Source organism: Pristis pectinata, chromosome 2 (genome assembly GCF_009764475.1).
Source record: "Pristis pectinata isolate sPriPec2 chromosome 2, sPriPec2.1.pri, whole genome shotgun sequence".
Taxonomy (NCBI): domain Eukaryota; kingdom Metazoa; phylum Chordata; class Chondrichthyes; order Rhinopristiformes; family Pristidae; genus Pristis; species Pristis pectinata.
The window spans coordinates 67,084,235-67,102,607 of record NC_067406.1 but is presented as its reverse complement, the minus strand read 5'-3'; positions in this window follow the sequence as shown (position 1 = coordinate 67,102,607).

The window sequence follows — 18,373 nt, the reverse complement described above, 5'->3', positions numbered from 1 at the left end:
GAACTGTCCTGCAGCAGAAGCCACATTCAGTCCACTGTTTAAGTGCTATTTGCCTCAATTGAGAGTTTGCTTCAACCTGCATTTGCTGCTCCCGTCCCCTGCAGCGGCAACTTGGCCCCGGAGAGCAGCTCCTGATCAGGGAGGTCCTAACCAGAAACAGTTTGACAGCTTGTTAAGCCATGCATTGTAAATAGTGTAAAAACATTAAACTGCCGAAGGATGTTAACAGATTAAACCAAAGGACAGAACTGTAACAAGTACACTTTGGTGTAGGAAGTTGTAATCCCATCAACTTTCCACCCAAGAAGGATATAATAGAATATGAAAAGCTGAAAGCAGTAAACATTTGAAGACACCTTGCGGCCCATGCACATAAATAAATGTCAAGCAGGAGACAGAAAGTAACCAAGGCTAATGGAATGTAGACCTTTATGACCAGATGACTAGAGTGCGGTGGGGGGGGGGGGGGGGGGGGGGCGGGAGGTGGAAGTAATGCCATAGTTTACATACCCTTGGATATGTGCCAAGTGAAGCATTCTGAACAGTTTTAGGATACCGAGAAAGGAGGTATTGGCTTTGGGCAGAGTGCAGCACAGATTTATTAGAGTGGTATCTGGACATCAAGGATTAAGCTAGGAGAGACGTATCCCCTGAAAGTTATAAGGTTAAGTGAATCGACTGAGGTCCACAAGATAACGAAGAGAACTGACAGGTAGATCAAGAAATATTTCTGCTGGCTGGGGAGTCTTCATTTGGTGGTGGTACGGCTGGGGTGGATATTTAAAAAGAACTAGAGCCAGGACTTTCAGGACTAAAGTTAGAAAACAATTCTGCACACAGAGGGTGGTGAAAACCTGGATCTCTCTTTTGCAAACAATAACTGATGCTTGATTGTCCAATTTTTTAATTGTGCATTTACAGATTGTTAACTGTAGATAAAGGATACGGATAAAGGACAAAGGCAATTACACACAAGAAAATAGGAGCAGGAGTAGGCCATCAGGTCCTTCAAGCCTGTCCTGCCATTTAATGCGATCATGAATTAGATTACAGATTAGCCATGGTCTTACTGAATACTTGAATAAGTTCAAGGGGCTGAACAGCTTGCTCCTACATTCCCTACAGGTAATGGCACTGGTTCTGAACAAGATAGATGGATTATGTCTCAAGAGTCAAATTTCATGCAAATGCTAAATGGTGCTGTATGAAGGAGTGTGTGTGTGTGTGTGTGTGTGTGTGTGTGTGTGTGTGTGTGTGTGTGTGTGTGTGTGTTGGGGATAGCAATATTAAAGCACTGGAGAGGGATGAAGTAGTTGATAGTTCATAAACAGTTTCTGGTTTTCTGGTTGAAATACATACAATAGAGGAGCCGCTTCAATGCTGCTACAATTCTATCGGCCACCAAGTAGGGAGTAGAGAAGCAAATTTGCAGGTCAGTTACAGAAGGCTGCAAGACTAATGGGGAACAACAATTATTTCAATGTGGACTGGGATAGTAACCATGAAAAGAGCGGAGAGTTGGAGGAATTCCCAAAATGGAAATGTGTACAAGAAAACTTCCTTGGTCTGTGTGCTTCTGTCACAACCAGATGGTTGATGAAATTAGTGCAGCTCATGCTGTGCATCTGGCCTTTCAAAGGACATTTGACAGACTGCCACATGACAGCTGCCAGTGAAATTGTAATCTATGGGACAAAAGGGACAGTGCAGTATAAACAGAAAATGGACTGAGGGACAGAAAGCAGATAATGATGTTAATTGGTCACCTTTCAAGTGTTCAGTAGTGCTCCACAGTATTTGGTATTCAGACCATTGCTTTTCTTGACATAATATTAAAATAGATTTGGGTCTACAGGACATAAATTCCATGTTTAGAGATGACATATAACTGGGAAAAGTAGTAAACAATGAGAGAAACAAACAACGGAAAGGTCTAGATTTGTAAAATAGGCAATCTATGGCAGACTGAATTTGTTATACTTACTTGGTTATACTTATACTATCAAAACCAGTCATGATTTTCATTCTTAGGAGTATAACTTGATAAATATAAGTATGAATAAACTGTTCATAGTGATACCAAATGAAAATATGTTTAATGTAATTGGTGAAAGAACTGAGGTAATAAGGGCAATTTTTTTTTATAAAGAGGGCAGTAGAAGCAGATCCAATAGCAGCATACATAACAAAACATAGGATGATTACTGAAAGAGAAAACCACTATTAGGAAAGAGCAGGGGAGTGGAACTACATGGATAGCTCCACTAAGGAAAGAGAACAGAAGATATCTAGAGGTTTGACAAAACATATATGTATGCACGCACATGTGCACTCACACCTAGCAACTTGTGTATATTTCAATGCATGTTAACTCCATTGTCAATGTTGATTCAGTATGTTTCAAGTTCCTTTCCTAAGTTTCCTTTGTCTTGTAATTTTGGTCAGGGCACATAAGTCTACATCACTCTCTCTTTTTATATTTTATATTTAATCTTGAGTCAAAGAATAAAAGGCAGCTGGTAAATGTACTGAAGAAGTGGAAGTGATCAGATTCAGAGTCAAAGCTGGTACATGAAAACAGTGAGTTCTAACTAGCCAAAAGCAGTATCATAAAATATAGTGGAACAAGTCTAAAAATGAAAGTCAGCAGGTATGTATATCTGTGGGTCTTATGCTAAACAAGTGTGACACCCCAACATTCATTTACTTTCAGATTGAGAGTAAAACACAAATAATAGTTATCTGCAGACAGAAAGACATTCTTCAAAAATCCAGACATAAGAAGTTAACGTGTGCAGGAAATGGCACTTTGCACAAGATATTACAGCGCCAGCGATCGGGGTTCAATTCCCACCACTGTCGATAAGGACTTTGTACATTCTCCCTATGACTGCCTGGGTTTCCTCCCACATTCCAAAAACGTATGGGTTAGTAGGTTAACATGGGTGTAATTGGGCAGCGCGGGCTTGTTGGGCCTGAAGGGCCTCTTACTGTGCTGTATAAATAAAGTTTTAATTTTATTACATGATATAGCTGCTGGAAGTGCAAAATATAACGGTATATCTTAATTAGAATTATAGTCATACAGCATGGAAAGGCCATTTGGCCCACCATGTCCACACTGACCAGTGGGCACCCATCCATATTAATCCCCTCATCCAGCACTTGGGCGGTGGCTTTCAATGCCTAGGCAATTCAAGTGCTCATCTGGACACCTTTTAAATGCTTAGTGACTCTGCTTCCATCATTCTCTCCAGCAGTGCATTTCAGGTACTCGTCACTCTCTGGGTGAAAAAAGTCTCCCTCAGATCCCCTCTAAATCTCTTACCCCTTACCCTAAATCTATGTCCTCTAGTTTTATTCTTCTCTGATAATGGAATGTTTCCTGCAGTCTACCCTATTGATACCCCTCATAATTTTATATACCTTTATTAGAAAATGGAAGGATATGGAGCATGTGCAGAAAGAAGGGAAAGGCATAATTAATTTGTCACAGACACTGTGGGCTGAAGGGCCTTTTTCTGTGCTGTATGGCTCTACATTCTATGTCCTCTCTTAACCTCCTACTCCCTAGGGAAAACAGACCTAGCCTCTCCAGTCCCTCCTTATGCTGCATCCCAGGCAACATCCTGGTGAATCTGCTCTGCACCCTCTCCAATGCTATCATACCTTTGGGATGTGATCGGGAGCGAGAGGCAAGCGAGTGGAAGCAGCTGAGGAGTTCCGGACAGGTATGTTTTTTTCCCCTAACGGTTCAGGGATAGTGGGGAGTAACTGCTCAGGCACGTGATATCAGTCGGTAGTGCACGAGCAGTTTAAAAAGACTGCCATAGCCAGCAGGCAGCGTCGGAGCGAGCAGCAGATTAAGAGGGAGCAGAGTGTTTTGGGCTTTGGCTCAATGAGCTTAGGTGTAAAGGGACAAGGCGGGTGAGTAGCTGGTAGGTAAAGATAAGGTTTACCTGTTACTGTTATAAACTTTTAAGTAGGATAAAACTAGGTAGGGAAAGAATTAGTTCAGATGGAGGACATGGTGGTGTGCTGCAGCTGCATGATGTGGGAGCTAGTGGAACCTGCTGTGGTGCACGGTGACCACATCTGCAGTAAGTGCTGGAGGCTGGAGGAACTTCAGCTCAGAATTGATGAGCTGGAGTCACAGCTTCAAACACTGCGAAGCATCAGGGAGGGAGAGAGTTATGTAGATACTGTGCATCGGGAGACAGACACCACCACCACACTCTCCCCCCCCCCACTTAGAGCAGGTACTTCTAGGGTTCAGGAAGTAGATGGAAGGGTGACTGTCAGGGGAGAGAAAAAGAAAACGAACAGGCAGATAGTGCAGAGGACCCCAGAGGCTGTTCCCCTCAATAACAGGTTTTCTGCTTTGGAAGCTGTTGAGGGGGATGACCTGCAGGGATCAAGCAGCAGTAGCCAGGTCTCTGGCACTGGGACCGGTCCTGCCGCTCAGAAGGGAAGGGAGAAGAGGAGGGCAGTAGTGATAGGGGACTTGATAGTCAGGGAAACAGAAAGGAGGTTCTGTAGAAGTGAGCATGAATCCCGGATGGTATGTTGCCTCCCAGGTGCCAGGGTCTGGGATGTCTCTGATCGGGTCCTCAGGATTCTTGAGCGGGAGGGAGAACAGCCAGAGGTCGTGGTACATGTTGGTACCAATGACATAGGTAGGAAGAGGGATGAGGTCCTGAAAAGTGAGTTTAGGGATCTAGGCAGAAGGCTGAAGAACAGGACCTCAAGGGTAGCAATCTCAGGATTGCTGCCAGTGCCATGTGATAGTGAAGGTAGGAATAGGAGGAGATGGCAAATGAATGCGTGGCTGAGGAGTCGCTGCAGGATGGAAGGTTTTAGATTTTTGGATCATTGGGATCTCTTCGGGGGAAGGTGGGACCTGTACAGAGAGGACGGGTTACACCTGAACCCGAGGGTGGCCAATATCTTTGCAGGCAGGTTTGCTAGGGTGGTTCGGGAGGGTTTATACGAGTTTGCGAGGGGGATGGGAAACGGAGGGGTAGGTCAGAGGAAGCGGAGGATGGGGAAAAGTCAGATCTAACATGTAGAGAGACTTTGAAGAAGGAGAAGCAGAGTACAGGGTATAAAACTAGAAAGGTGGATGGGCTAAAGTGCATTACTTAAATGCAAGAAGTATCAGGAATAAGGGTGATGAACTGAGAGCTTGGATAAGTATATGGGACTATGATATTGTGGCTCTTGCAGAGACTTGGCTATCACCAGGGCAGAAATGGATATTGAATATTCCTGCTTTTCAGTGTTTTAAAAGGGATAGGGAGGGGGGGAGAAGAGGAGGAGGGGTGGCGATACTGGTCAGGGACACTATTACAGCTGCAGAAAGGGTGGATAATGTAGAAGGATCCTCTCTAGAGTCAGTATGGGTGGAAGTTAGGAACAAGAAAGGAGCAGTTACTATACTGGGAGTATTCTATAGGCCCCCCGGTAGCAGCAGGGATACTGAGGAGCAGATTGGGAGGCAGCTTTTGGAAAGGTGCAAGAGTAACAATATTGATTGCCACCTGCTTAGTGCCAAAGGTTTAGACAGGGCAAAGTTTGTTAAGTGTGTCCAGGACGAATTCCTGTCACAGTGTGTTGACAGGCTGACTACAGGGAATGCCATATTAGATCTAGTATTAGGTAATGAACTGGGTCAGGTGACAGATCTCTTGGTGGGTGAGTATTTGGGGGGACAGTGACCACCGTTCCATAACCTTTAGCATTGTCATGGACAAGGATAGAAGCAAACAGGATAGGAAGATATTTAATTGGGGAAGGGCAAATTATGAGGCTATAAGGCTAGAACTTGAGAGTGTAAATTGGGATGACTTTTTTGAAGGGAAATGTACTATGGAGATGTGGTCGGTGTTCAGGGAACTCTTGCAGGATGTTAGGGATAAATTTGTCCTGGTGAGGCAGAGAAAGAATGGCAGGGTGAAGGAACCATGGGTGACAAGAGAGGTGGAACAACTAGTTAGGAAGAAGAAGGCAGCATACATAAGGTGTAAGCAGCAAGGATCAGATAGGACTCGTGAGGAATATAGAGTAGCAAGGAAGGAACTTAAGAAGGAGCTGAGGAGAGCAAGAAGGGGACATGAAAAGGCTTTGGTGAGTAGGGTTAAGGAGAATCCCAAGGCTTTTTTCTCGTACATGAAGAGCAGAAGGATGGCTAGAGTAAAGGTAGGTCCCATTAGAGACAAAGGTGGGAAGATGTGCCTGGAAGCTGTGGAAGTGGGTGAGGTCCTCAATGAATACTTCTCTTCAGTACTCACCAAGGAGAGGGGCCTTGATGACGCTGAGGACAGTGTTAGTAAGGGTAATGTTCTAGAGCATGTAGATATCAAGAGAGAAGATGTGTTGGAGCTGTTAGAAAATATTAGAACAGATAAGTTCCCGGGACCTGATGGAATATTCCCCAGGCTGCTTCATGAGGTGAGGGAGGAGATTGCTGAACCATTGGCTAGGAACTTTGAGTCCTCGTTGTCCACGGGAATGGTACTGGAGGATTGGAGGGTGGCGAATGTTGTCCCCTTATCTAAAAAAGGTAGTAGGGATAGTCCAGGGAACTATAGGATAGTCAGTGAGCATTACATCTGTGGTGGGCAAGCTGTTGGAAAGGATTTTAAGAGATAGGATCTATGAGCATTTAGAGAATCATGGACTGATTAGGGACAGCCAACATGGCTTTGTGAAGGGAAGATCTTGCCTCACAAGCCTGATAGGGTTCTTTGAGGAGGTGACCAGGAAGATTGATGAGGGTAGTGCAGTAGATGTGGTCTACATGGATTTTAGTAAGGCGTTTGACATGGTTCCACATGGTAGGCTTCTTCAGAAGGTCAGAGGTCAAGGGATCCAGGGATGCTTGGCCATGTGGATTTAGAATTGGCTTGCCTGTAGAAAGCAGAGGGTTGTGGTGGAGGGAGTGCATTCGGATTGCAGGGCTGTGACTAGTGGTGTCCCACAAGGATCAGTTCTTGGACCTCTAATTTTCATGATTTTTATTAATGACTTGGATGAAGTGGTGGAAGGGTGGGTTAGCAAGTTTGCAGACAACACAAAGGTTGGTAGTGTTGTGGCTATCGAAGCTTACAGAGGGATATTGATAGGATGCAGAGCTGGGCTGAGAAGTGGCAGATGGAGTTCAATCCGGAGAAGTGTGAGGTGGTACACTTTGGAAGGACAAACTCCAAAGCGGAGTACAAGGTTAATGGCAGGATTCTGGGGAGTGTGGAGGAGCAGAGGCATTTTGGGCGTTCATATCCACAGATCACTGAAAGTTGCCACATAGGTGGATAGGGTAGTTAAGAAAGCTTATGGGATGTTAGCTTTCATAAGTCGTGGGATCGAGTTTAAGAGCTGGGCGGTAATGATGCAGCTCTACAAAACTCTGGTTAGGCCACACTTAGAGAGTACTGTGTCCAGTTCTGGTCGCCTCATTATAGGAAGGACGTGGAAGCATTGGAGAGGGCGCAGAGGAGATTTACCAGGATGCTGCCTGGATTAGAGAGTATGGATTATGAGGAGAGACTAAGGGAGCTGGGGCTTTACTTATTGGAGAGGAGGAGGATGAGGGGAGACATGATAGAGGTATACAAAATATTAAGAGGAATAGATAGAGTGGACAGCCAGCACCTCTTTTCCAGGGCACCAATGCTCAATGCAAGAGGGCATGGCTTTAAGGTAATGGGTGGGAATTTCAAGGGAGATATCAGAGGGAGGTTTTTCACCCAGAGAGTGGTTGGTGCATGGAATGCGCTGCCTGGGGTGGTGGTGGAGGCTGATACGTTGGTCAAGTTCAAGAGATTGTTAGATAAGCATATGGAGGAATTTAAAATAGGGGGATATGTGGGAGGAAGGGGTTAGATAGTTAGATGTGGTTTAAAGGTCGGCACAACGTGGTGGGCCAAAGGGCCTGTATTGTGTTGTATTGTTCTATGGTACCTTTCCTATATGTGGTGACCAGAACTGCAGCAGTACTCCAGCTGAGGTCTGACCAATGCTTTATAAAGTTGAAGCATAACCCCCCTTTCTCTTGTTTTCAATGCCCTGCCTAATATAACGACACACAAAACGCTGGAGGAACTCAGCGGGTCATGCAGCATCTATGGAGGGAAATGGACAGTGACGTTTTGGGTCAATACCTGAAACATTAACTGTCCATTTCCCGCCATAGATGCTGCCTGACCTGCTGAGTTCCTCCAGCATTTGTGTGTTGCTCCAGATTCCAGCATCTGCAGTCTCTCCTGCCCCTGCCTAATGAAGTCCAGTGTCCATGTAGACCTTCTTAACCATGTTATCTACCTGCAATGCCTCCTTCTAGGATCTTTGGACTTGCATGCCAAGGTCCATCTGTTCCTCAATACTCCCTAGATCCTAACAATTCATGGTATATATCCTAGCCTCATTAATACTCCTAAATGCATCATGGCCCATTTATCAGGATTAAACTCCATTTGCTATTTTGCGCAATACACAAACAGTGCTGGAGGAACTCAGCAGGTCAGGCAGCATCCATGGAGGGAAATGAACAGTCGATGTTTCAGGCCGAGACCCTTCATCAGGACTGGAAAGGAAGAGGGCAGAATTCTGGCTGAGAATTCTGACTTGAGGGCAGAAATCACAATGTGGTGACTTCTACAAAGGATAAATTTATGACCACATTGTAGGACACCTCTGTTCAGTCTGCTAAGGTCATCTGTCACTATAATTCTCCACCTCATTCTCATTCTGCCTTCTCTGTCCTTGACCTCCTACATTGCTCTGACAATGCTCAACATAAGTTTGAGGAAGAGCACCTTTAATTCTGTTTGAGTATATTACAGCTCTTGAGACAGTAAGAACAATCTCTGTTAACCACTCTTTTTTATTCTCACATACGAGCCTATATCTTTTTGTTTCAATTCACTTTTTTTCTTTTCTGTCTCTAACTGCCAGTTTTTAAAATAATGGTTAACTTGACAACTTTGAATTGCATCCTATCACTTACATTCCCTCTGTTCTCCCACCTCACTTCCTCGGAAAAGCAGATAATCAAAGACCCCCCCCACCCCAGACATTCTCTCTTCTTCCCCCTGCCTTCCTTCCTTCGAGTAAAAGATACAAAAGCCTGAAAGCAGGTACCATCAGGGTCAAGGACAGCTTCTATCCCACTTATAAGACTATTGAATGGACCTCTTGTACAATAAGGCAGACTCTTGATCTCACAATCTACCTCATCATGGCCTTACACCTTATTGTCTACCTGCACTGCACTTTCTCTGTAACTGTAACACTATATTCTGCATTCTGTTATTGCTTTTCCCTTGTACTGCCTCAATGTACGGATGTTGTGAAATGATCTGTATGGATGGCATGCAAATCAAGGTTTTTCACTGTACCTCGGTACATGTGACAATAATAAACCCATGACCAACACTCCCTCTCTCTGCAACTTAATACACTTGTTTTCTCTCTTTTCCAGTTATAATCAATGGCCCTTAACTTGAGACATCAAGTTTGTTTTTCTCCCTATAATTCTAGGATGATGCGCAATGGGACCCACTGAACTTAGGCGTGGTCACTGCAAGGGCTCTGTGTGGAATGAGTCCTGCCATTCCACGTTAATTGAAATGTGTTAAAACCTCTGCTTATTTGCTTTAAGGTTGTAAATGAATGATAACTGATAATGTGCTACTATTAATTAACTGGAACAATATGATTGCACGAGAATGTTGACCTGAATGTTCTGTATTACATACTGCTGATTTTTTATGAATAAAGTATTTTAAAAAAGGTTCTCTGCCCACTGATATTGCTTGACTTGAGTGTCTTCAGCATTTTCTGTTTCTGTCTATTAGAACAATATCTACTGATTACAGAAAATGATGGAAATGCACAACAGGTTTGGTAACATCTGTGGAGAGAGAAACAGAATTGACACTTCAGGTCAATGGCCTTTCATCAGAGCTAGGTTTGTTTACTTTCCTTTAGTTCTGGTGACCACACTAAAGGGAAGATGTGAGTGTACTGGAGACGGTGCAGAGGACATTCACCAGGATGTTGCCTGGATTGGAGCATTTCAGCTGCAAGGAGAGATTGGGTGGGCTCGATTTGTTTTTTCTGCAGCAGAGGAGGCTGAGGGGTGACCTGATGGTATACAAAATTATGGGGGGGGGGGGGGTAAGATAGTAAGGATCATTTTCCCATGATAAGGGTGTCTAAACCAAGAAGGCATGATTGTAAACTGAGAGGTAGGAGGTTTAGAGGATATTTTTCAGATATTGATTGAAATCTGGAACGTACTGCCTGAAGAAGTGATGATGGCAGGTACTCTCCCAACATTTAAAAAGCATCTAGACAAGCACTTGAATCGCCTAGGCATGCAATGTTTGGGACTAAATGCAAGCAAAATGTGATTAACATAGATTGGTACAATGGTTGGCATGGACGTGGTAGATAGAAGGGCCTGCTTCTGTGCTCTATGACTATGACTCACTCCACATCTCCCCACCTCTAATCCAATAAAACCATCTGTCACCTCCAGTATGAAAAATACAACGTGTCACTTTTAGTTTCAATTACGCTTCGAAAATCTGACAGTTTTTAAGTCATTGGACAAATTTCTCTCTATTTACATTTGGCAATTCCATCCACTTTACAGTGTTGGAGGAATTCCCTCCCGCCCTGTCTGCGTTGACTCTTGGTGGGCGTTAACAATTTCCCTGCTCAACATTGAACGAAATGGGTCGGCCGCGTCGCGTCCATCGAACCCCGAACGTCCTGACTTCAAGTAACATTTGCATTGCCAGGCAACAATCACCAGGGCGCTCCGAACCGTGCCGTCCGCCGCGTTCCAGCAACGGCCCGAGGCGCTCGTCAGCGCGGTGACGTCACCCGCCGTCCACTTCTCGCGGGCGTGCCGCTTCGCCGCTGATCTCGCGATGCCCGGCGGCTCCCCCGTCACCAGGATGTCTCTGTGAGGTGGAGGAGACGGCGGTGATGGTGATGGGGGCCGTGGGAATGAATGAGGAAGAATGAGGCGGTGCGGGTTATGAAGGTGGGGCATCGGGACCCTGGTCACCGGCAGAGAAACACACACGCACACACGGACAGGTGAGGGGCTGCAGGCGGGACGGAGGGTGGAGCCGGCGGCTCGGTCACCCGGGCGGGAGGAGTGGGAATGAATTAGAGGTCTAAAGCTGTCGGTCGGGCGGACCCCGCGGCGCCGGGACCGGCTCTATCCCGCGGGAGCTGCCGATCGCTCTCCGTTACCCGGCGGGCGGCCCTCGCTCATCGCTCTCGTCGGCCGCTGTGTATCCTGTTCTTCCTCCCACCTTCCCCATCCCCACACCCAGCGCCGCCTTCTTCTCCCCCCACCCCCCACGGCTCCAAAGAATATTCTGGACACTGCAGATAACCTTGTGGCTTGGGAGGTGGATCATGTGATGCTTCGGTTAATGTTTGTGAACGCAAACCTGGCAGGGAATCCGGGAGAAACATCTTTATGTGGGGGAAACAGAACTGGAACTCGCCACCATGTGAGGCAAAAGAGTGTAGATTTATTTTAATAGGGAGCTGAGGATGTGGGAGAAGGGAATATGAGGGGTGGGGGAATAAACTGGGGTGGGAGGAGTCTCCTGTGGAGCAAGAACACTTGGCATAGAACCGTTTGACCGAATGGCCTGTTTGTGTACAGTGGGTACTGTGTAATCCTTTTACGCCAGCAGTTGTTGTGCAAGAAGTTTGGAGGATTAATAAATCATCCGTGGACAGGGAAGAAGAGCAAATGACCAAAGTGACGATCTAACTAACAAAACTTTACCAGTAGGAATCCCTAAAATGCTTAAACCTTCTTAAAACCAAGAAGGTTAATACTCTAATTTTGACGCTAATGTTTTCATATTGTCTTTGAATATTAGTAATTTGAATATTAGTAATTCTGTAACCTGCTAATACTCACCTTGAAATTAAAGTCACAATTCCCCCATGCTGCCCCGCAGGTGCTGTTGAACTCGTTGGCCAATCCTACTTTGAGTAGACCCTGTCTGTCTCCGTGCATCTGTGTGTCTCTCTCTCATTTTGGTTTAGGTTCTGTATGAGAGAGGGTTTGCACCATCTTCATATGTCAAAATTGCAGCACAAACTAACAAATGAAACAAGTTGCTCAAATGGCAAAAAAAAAGAAGCTTAAAGCGCTTCTCAGAGTATATTCCCCTAATTTAAACTGGGCAACAACAATCTGTAGTCTTAAATTAACTATAAAGTGGGCATTAGAGTATTTGGCTGTCATTTCATGTCTGTGCTGGACGTGCTGCTAAAACTTGATCCCACGATCCCTCCCATTAACAGCTAGTGATCAATATGTAATCCTTTATAATATGCATCCCAATTCCTTTTAAATAATGCTGTGACTATTGCCTCAATAGTCACTTGCACGCACAATCGTTTAGTCTCAAACCTTTAGTTCAAAAATCTTTTCCTTTTTTTCCAAATGAAAATTTTCAGTTTCTGTCAATTTTTTCCACTAATAGTGCAAACAAAGTTTTGTTGTTTATTCTCAGTGAAGTACCTAGATTTCACAGTCCCCCTTTGGAGTAATTTCTATTAATCAATCTGTTCTTCCTAGTTTTATAGCAAGTGCTGAACTCCTTGTATTCTCTTGTACTCTCACCTCTAAAAGCAAGCACCTCATGAATTTGCATTTCTGCAAACCTCGCCTGCTCTTATGGGCCTCATCACTCAAATGTCCATTTTCATTTCTGACTGAATTTTTCACAGATTTACTTGTCTTCTTGCATTTTTCCTGTCCCATGGAAAACAACCTTGGTCAACCTTGGCAGGTACTCCTTTTTACCCTTTCCTTTCAAGTCCTTGAACCCAATTCTGATCTTTTTGCAACAATTCTAAAGGATCCCAGATGCATTGTTTATCAATATCCTTCTTGATTACTGCAATATTGACTTATTTCAGATGATCTTCCCCCAAGCCTCGTTTCTGTTTTCCATTTTTGGGACTGTCTTTGGTTTGTCTATCTCTCTGGTTATATCTAGAGCATTTCCAACAATTGTTTCTCATTTTACCCCTGGACTGTTATCTCAGGAGTTGTCATAAAGATACGTTGGTGTCTTTATCACATTACCTCATCATGCTGTGAAAGTGATCACATTTAAGGTAATTGGGAGAAAAAATAGGTTGTAAATGGCCTTTTGTGTTTGGTACAATATGGAATCCACTGCCTCAAAGAGCAATGCAGGATTCAATAACAGCTTGTAAAATTAAATTGTGCTTGAAGGGAAAGGGATGAGCGTGGGAAAATATCACTTGGTAGAGGTGTAAATGTGTAGGTATTTTCAAAGGTCCAGCACAGCCTTGGTTGGCTGAGTGGCCTGTTGTTCTGCTGATTCTATGTTGTGAGGTTGTAAAATAATTCAGTTATAAATGAGCTCGAGTTAAACTTTGAAATAAAGCCATTCTTTTCGGTATACAATGCACCATGAGATTAACTCCTCCACGCTCTCTGGCCACAACCTGTTTGCTACCTCCTTTTAAGTTAAACTTCTGATCCCATGTTCTCTTATTAAGGCCATTTTCATCTATCATCCTAACATTGCCATGATCTGCTACTGCCTCAGCCATCTTTTCTGAGAATTTTCTTTAAGCAGTGTCGTACCTGAATGCAATCATGTCATCTAACAATTTCTTCACGTTAAATATCTGAGCTGGCAATCCTGAACAAGAGAACTGACAGATTTGCCTTCCTCTCCATAATCTCAAACATGTTTTTTTGTTTGCTCCTTAAATCGTTTCAATATTTGTTTTGAGCAACTCTCTAATTCCCAGTGGTGTGTCCTTCAATAGCATTTTTTTGATATGTTCTTTCAATCCGATAAAGATTTGTTTTTTAACTTGCCCTTACTTTTTTATTATGCTTTAAATCTGGTTGAGTGGTCCAAGTAATTCATCATTCCAAAAAAGGTTGTGTCCAATGCCTCTATTGGGTCAGTAATACTTTCTATTCTAAATGGATTAAAAAAAATTCCCATCTACTGTGAAGATTTGTTCTCACTGCAAATCTTGATTGCAAATAAGTTTCATGTCACTTTCACTCCTTTTCAATATTTATTATATAAAGTGAGAGAAGTTGAAATGATTGTCATTTGTACTTCTAATTTTAAGAGTCAGAATTGAGTCCAACAAAATGTGCATAATGGACATTATCCAGTTTCTTGGAGTGCCAGAATGTGTAGCAAAGCTGGTGGCCCTGGTGGTGAAGATTAGTGTAGTGGTTAGCGTAATGCTTTACAGGGCCAGCGACCCGGGTTCAATTTTGGCCACTCCCTGTAAGGAGTTTGTACATTCTCCCTGTGTCTGCGTGGGTTTCCTCTGGGTGCTCAGATTTCCTCCCACATTCCAAAGACGTACGGGTTGTGGGCATGCTATGTTGGCACCAGAAGCTTGGCGACACTTGTGGGCTGCCCCCAGAGCACTGTACGCAAAAGATGTATTTCACTGTGTTTCGATGTACATGTGACTAATAAAGATATCTTTTCTTATCTTTTATACATTCAGTGCATACATGGTCACAGTTGGGAATGTTGGAGGGATCCATGGGAATTTGGGCCTTATTTTTGTAACACTATTTCTATTCCAACGTGGCTGTCAATAATATTGCAGTTCCTTTATTTACCCTGAATACAGAGATACTGATAGTGAAATGTATGTTGTCCTTTATTGGTCCATCCTATACTAGTTTGAAATAATAATTTCAATTAGGCAAGTGAGATGGGTCTCTTTTCCAATTGGGCCTAAATAACTCTTTATATCTTCCAATTATAAGGAGATGCCTGTTCAGTTAAGGTCTCTTTACTTGGTTATAAGATGTCTGGATTAATTCTCAAAGGATGTCCGCTGCAAAGCTTTGCAGCTTAGATCTGGATTATGTTACTCCAAGGTAATTTAGCTTGTTTCTCAATAAATAATTTTTATTTTAAGTAGTGAGTTTGAAAATGCACTGGTTCCTGAGAGATGTTGAACATCAGCCTGAAGTACAATTGCTATCTCATGGCCAGTATTATATAAAATGAAAGACTGAAGTTTTAACATTAACTTGAAATACGTTAAATACAGATTGGCAGTAGGATGTCAGTTCTAAAAGATTTCTTCCTCAGTATTTTGGTTTCTTTTATTGTAAACTATGAAAGCTATTTCATAGATTTAATATCATGTGGTTTAATAACTTGTGAATGACCAAGTGGTTTAATTAAATCTTGTGCTTTGCTGATGATAAACCATTGAATTACTTCCTCATGATTTCTGTTTTTTTTTAAAAAAAAGTTCAGAATCGAATTAGTCTTGCCATCCGAAACTATATAAAATTCTCTTTTCCAGGTATTGGTTTATTATTGTCACTTGTACCGAGGCACAGTGGAAAAACTTGTCTTGCATACCGTTCGTACAGATCAATTCATTACACAGTGTACTGAGAGAGTACAGGGTAAAAACAATAACAATACAGAGTAAAGTGTCACAGCTACAGAGGAAGTGCAGTGCAGGTAGACAGTAGGGTCCAAGGTCATAAGGTAGATTGTGAGGTCAAGAGTTCATCTCATCAGAGAAGGGAACCATTCAATAGTCTTATAACAGTGGGACAGAAACTGTCCTGGGGCCTTGTGGTATGTGCTTTCAATATCCTGTATCTTCTGCCTGATGGGAGAGGAGAGAAGAGAAGAGAGAATGACCCAGTTGGGTGCAGTTTTTGATTATGATGGCTGTTTCACCAAGGCAGCGAGGGGTATAGACAGAGTCCATGGAAGGGAGGCTGGTTTCTGTGATGCGCTGGGCTGTGTCCACAACTCTTTGCAGTTTCTTGTGGTCCTGGGCAGAACAGTTGCCATACCAAGCCGTGATGCATCCAGATAGGATGCTTTCTATGGTGCATTGATAAAAGTTGGTGAGTGTCAAAGGGGACAAACCAAATTTCTTTAGCCTCCTGAGGAAGTAGAGGCGCTGGTGAGCTTTCTTGGCCGTGGAGTCTACGTGGTTGGACCAGGACAGGCTGCTGCTGATGTTCACTCCAAGGAACTTAAATCTCTCGGCACCATTGATGTAGAAAGGTGCATGTACACTGCCCCCTTTCCTGAAGTCAATGACCAGCTCTTTTGTTTTGCTGACATTGAGGGAAAGGTTGTTGTCATGACACCATGTCACTAAGCTCTCTATCTCTTTCCTGTAGTCTGACTCAATGTTATTTGAGATATGGCCCACTACGGTGGTATCATTTGCAAACTTGTAGATGGAGTTAGAGCAGAATCTGGCCACGTGGTCATGAGTATATAGGGAGTAGAGGGCTGAAGATACAGCCTTGTGGGGCACCAGTGTTGAGAATAATCGTGGTGGAGGTGTTGCTGACTATCCTTACTGATTGTGGTCTGTTGGTCATTAAAAAGTCAAGGATCCAGTTACAGAGGGAGGTGTTAAGTCCCAGGTCTTGGAGTTTGGTGATGAGTTTGCTTGGAATTGTAGTATTGAAGGTGGAGCTGTAGTCAATAAACAATAGTCTAATGTAGGTGTCTTTACTGTCCAAATGCTCCAGAGATGAGTGTAGGGCTAGGGAGATGGCGCCCACTGTAGACCTGTTTCAGCGGTAGGTGAATTGCAGTGGGTTGAGGTTTTCCGGGAGGCTGGAGTTACTGCGTACCGTGACCAGCTTCTTGAAGCACTTCATGATGGTGGTCGTTTTAAAACAGGTGGGAACCTCAGATTGAAGCAGGGAGAGGAGAAATATGCCTGCAAATACCCCTGCCAGCTGATCAGCACAATATCTGAGGACAGAGCCAGGGACACCATCCAGGCCAGATGCTTTCCTCAGGTTCACTCTCTGGAAGACTAATCTTGCGTCCCCAATGGTGACTATGGTTTCCGTTGCATTGGAGGCTGTCAGAGTGGGTGGTGACAAACCAATCCCCTTCTGTCCAAAACATGCTTGGAATGCGTTAAGATCATCAGGAAGGGATGTGCTGTTGTGAACTATGCTGCCTGACTTCAATTTATAGCCCATTATGGCATGTGAGTCCTGCCACAACTGACGGCTGGTCTGGGACTCTATTTTGAACTGGTAATGTCTCTTGGCATCTAGGGGAGGTTGTATCTCGATTTCTTGTAAAGGTCAGGGTCACCTGATTGGAATGCAGCAGTCCTCAACTTCAGTAGGGAGTGGATCTCCCGGTTCATCCATGGTTTCCGGTGTGGGAACACACGTATTGTTCTCTTTGGTACACAGTCCACAGTCCTCAACACGCTTGCTGATAAAGTCTTTGATGGTGGTGACATACTCAAGGCTGGCAGCTGCGTCTTTGAACATGGACCAGTCCACTGACTCAAAGCAGTCGAGTAAAAGCTCATCTATTTCCTCAGACCAGCACTGTATGACTTTCTGTACTGGATCCTCCCATTTCAGTTTCTGTTTGTATGCAGAAAGAAGGAGCGCAGCTTGGTGGTCTGATTTGCCAAAGTGAGGGTGAGGGGTGGCATCTTTGGTTGTATAGCAATAGTCAAGGGTGTTGGGGCCCCTGGTGGGACAGGAGATGTGCTGGTAGTACTTCGGTAACACATTCTTGAGGTTGGTCTGGTTGAAATCACCTGCAATAATGAAGAGGGTCTCAGGGTATCCTGTTTCAAGGCTGTTGATCACATGGTATAGTTCATTGAGTGCAGGCTTCATATCCGTCTGGGGTGGGATGTAGATTGCCATCAGGATAGCTGAAGTGAACTCCTGTGACACGTAGTGTGATCGACACTTCACTGTTGGATATTCCAGGCTGGGTGAGCAGGAGCTCACCAGGACTTTCACGTCCGAGCACCATGAGTTATTAAGAAGCAGACCCCTCCACCTCTAACTTTGCCCAAGGATGCTGTACTGTTCATTCGGTGGATTGAGAAGCCCTTGGGTTGTATGGCACAGTCAAGTGAAGCAGGTGTAAGCCACGTTTCGGTGAGACGTAGCAGGCAGCAGTCCCTCAGTTTTCTTTGGTAGGTTAGTCTTGCCCTTAGTTCATAGTTTTACTATTTGTAATCCAAACCTTGGATATCAAGAAAAACTGGAAATGTTGTATGTTCTGTACTCCCATGGATTGGTCTGAGGTTTCACATTCTTTCAAATTTTTTGAGTTTTGATAGAGTTGTCAGATTCAGTCCAGCATTTCATAATATCTGACTGTACAATAATTGGTTAACTGTTGATTATCTGATCAAAACAAAATAATAATGCCAGAATTATGGTATTTATTTTTATACATGTTGAGTTTGTGTTGGTTGTTACTTATTAGTACTGGGAATATTGAGTGTACCATAAATAAGAGAAAATGATAGAAATACTCAG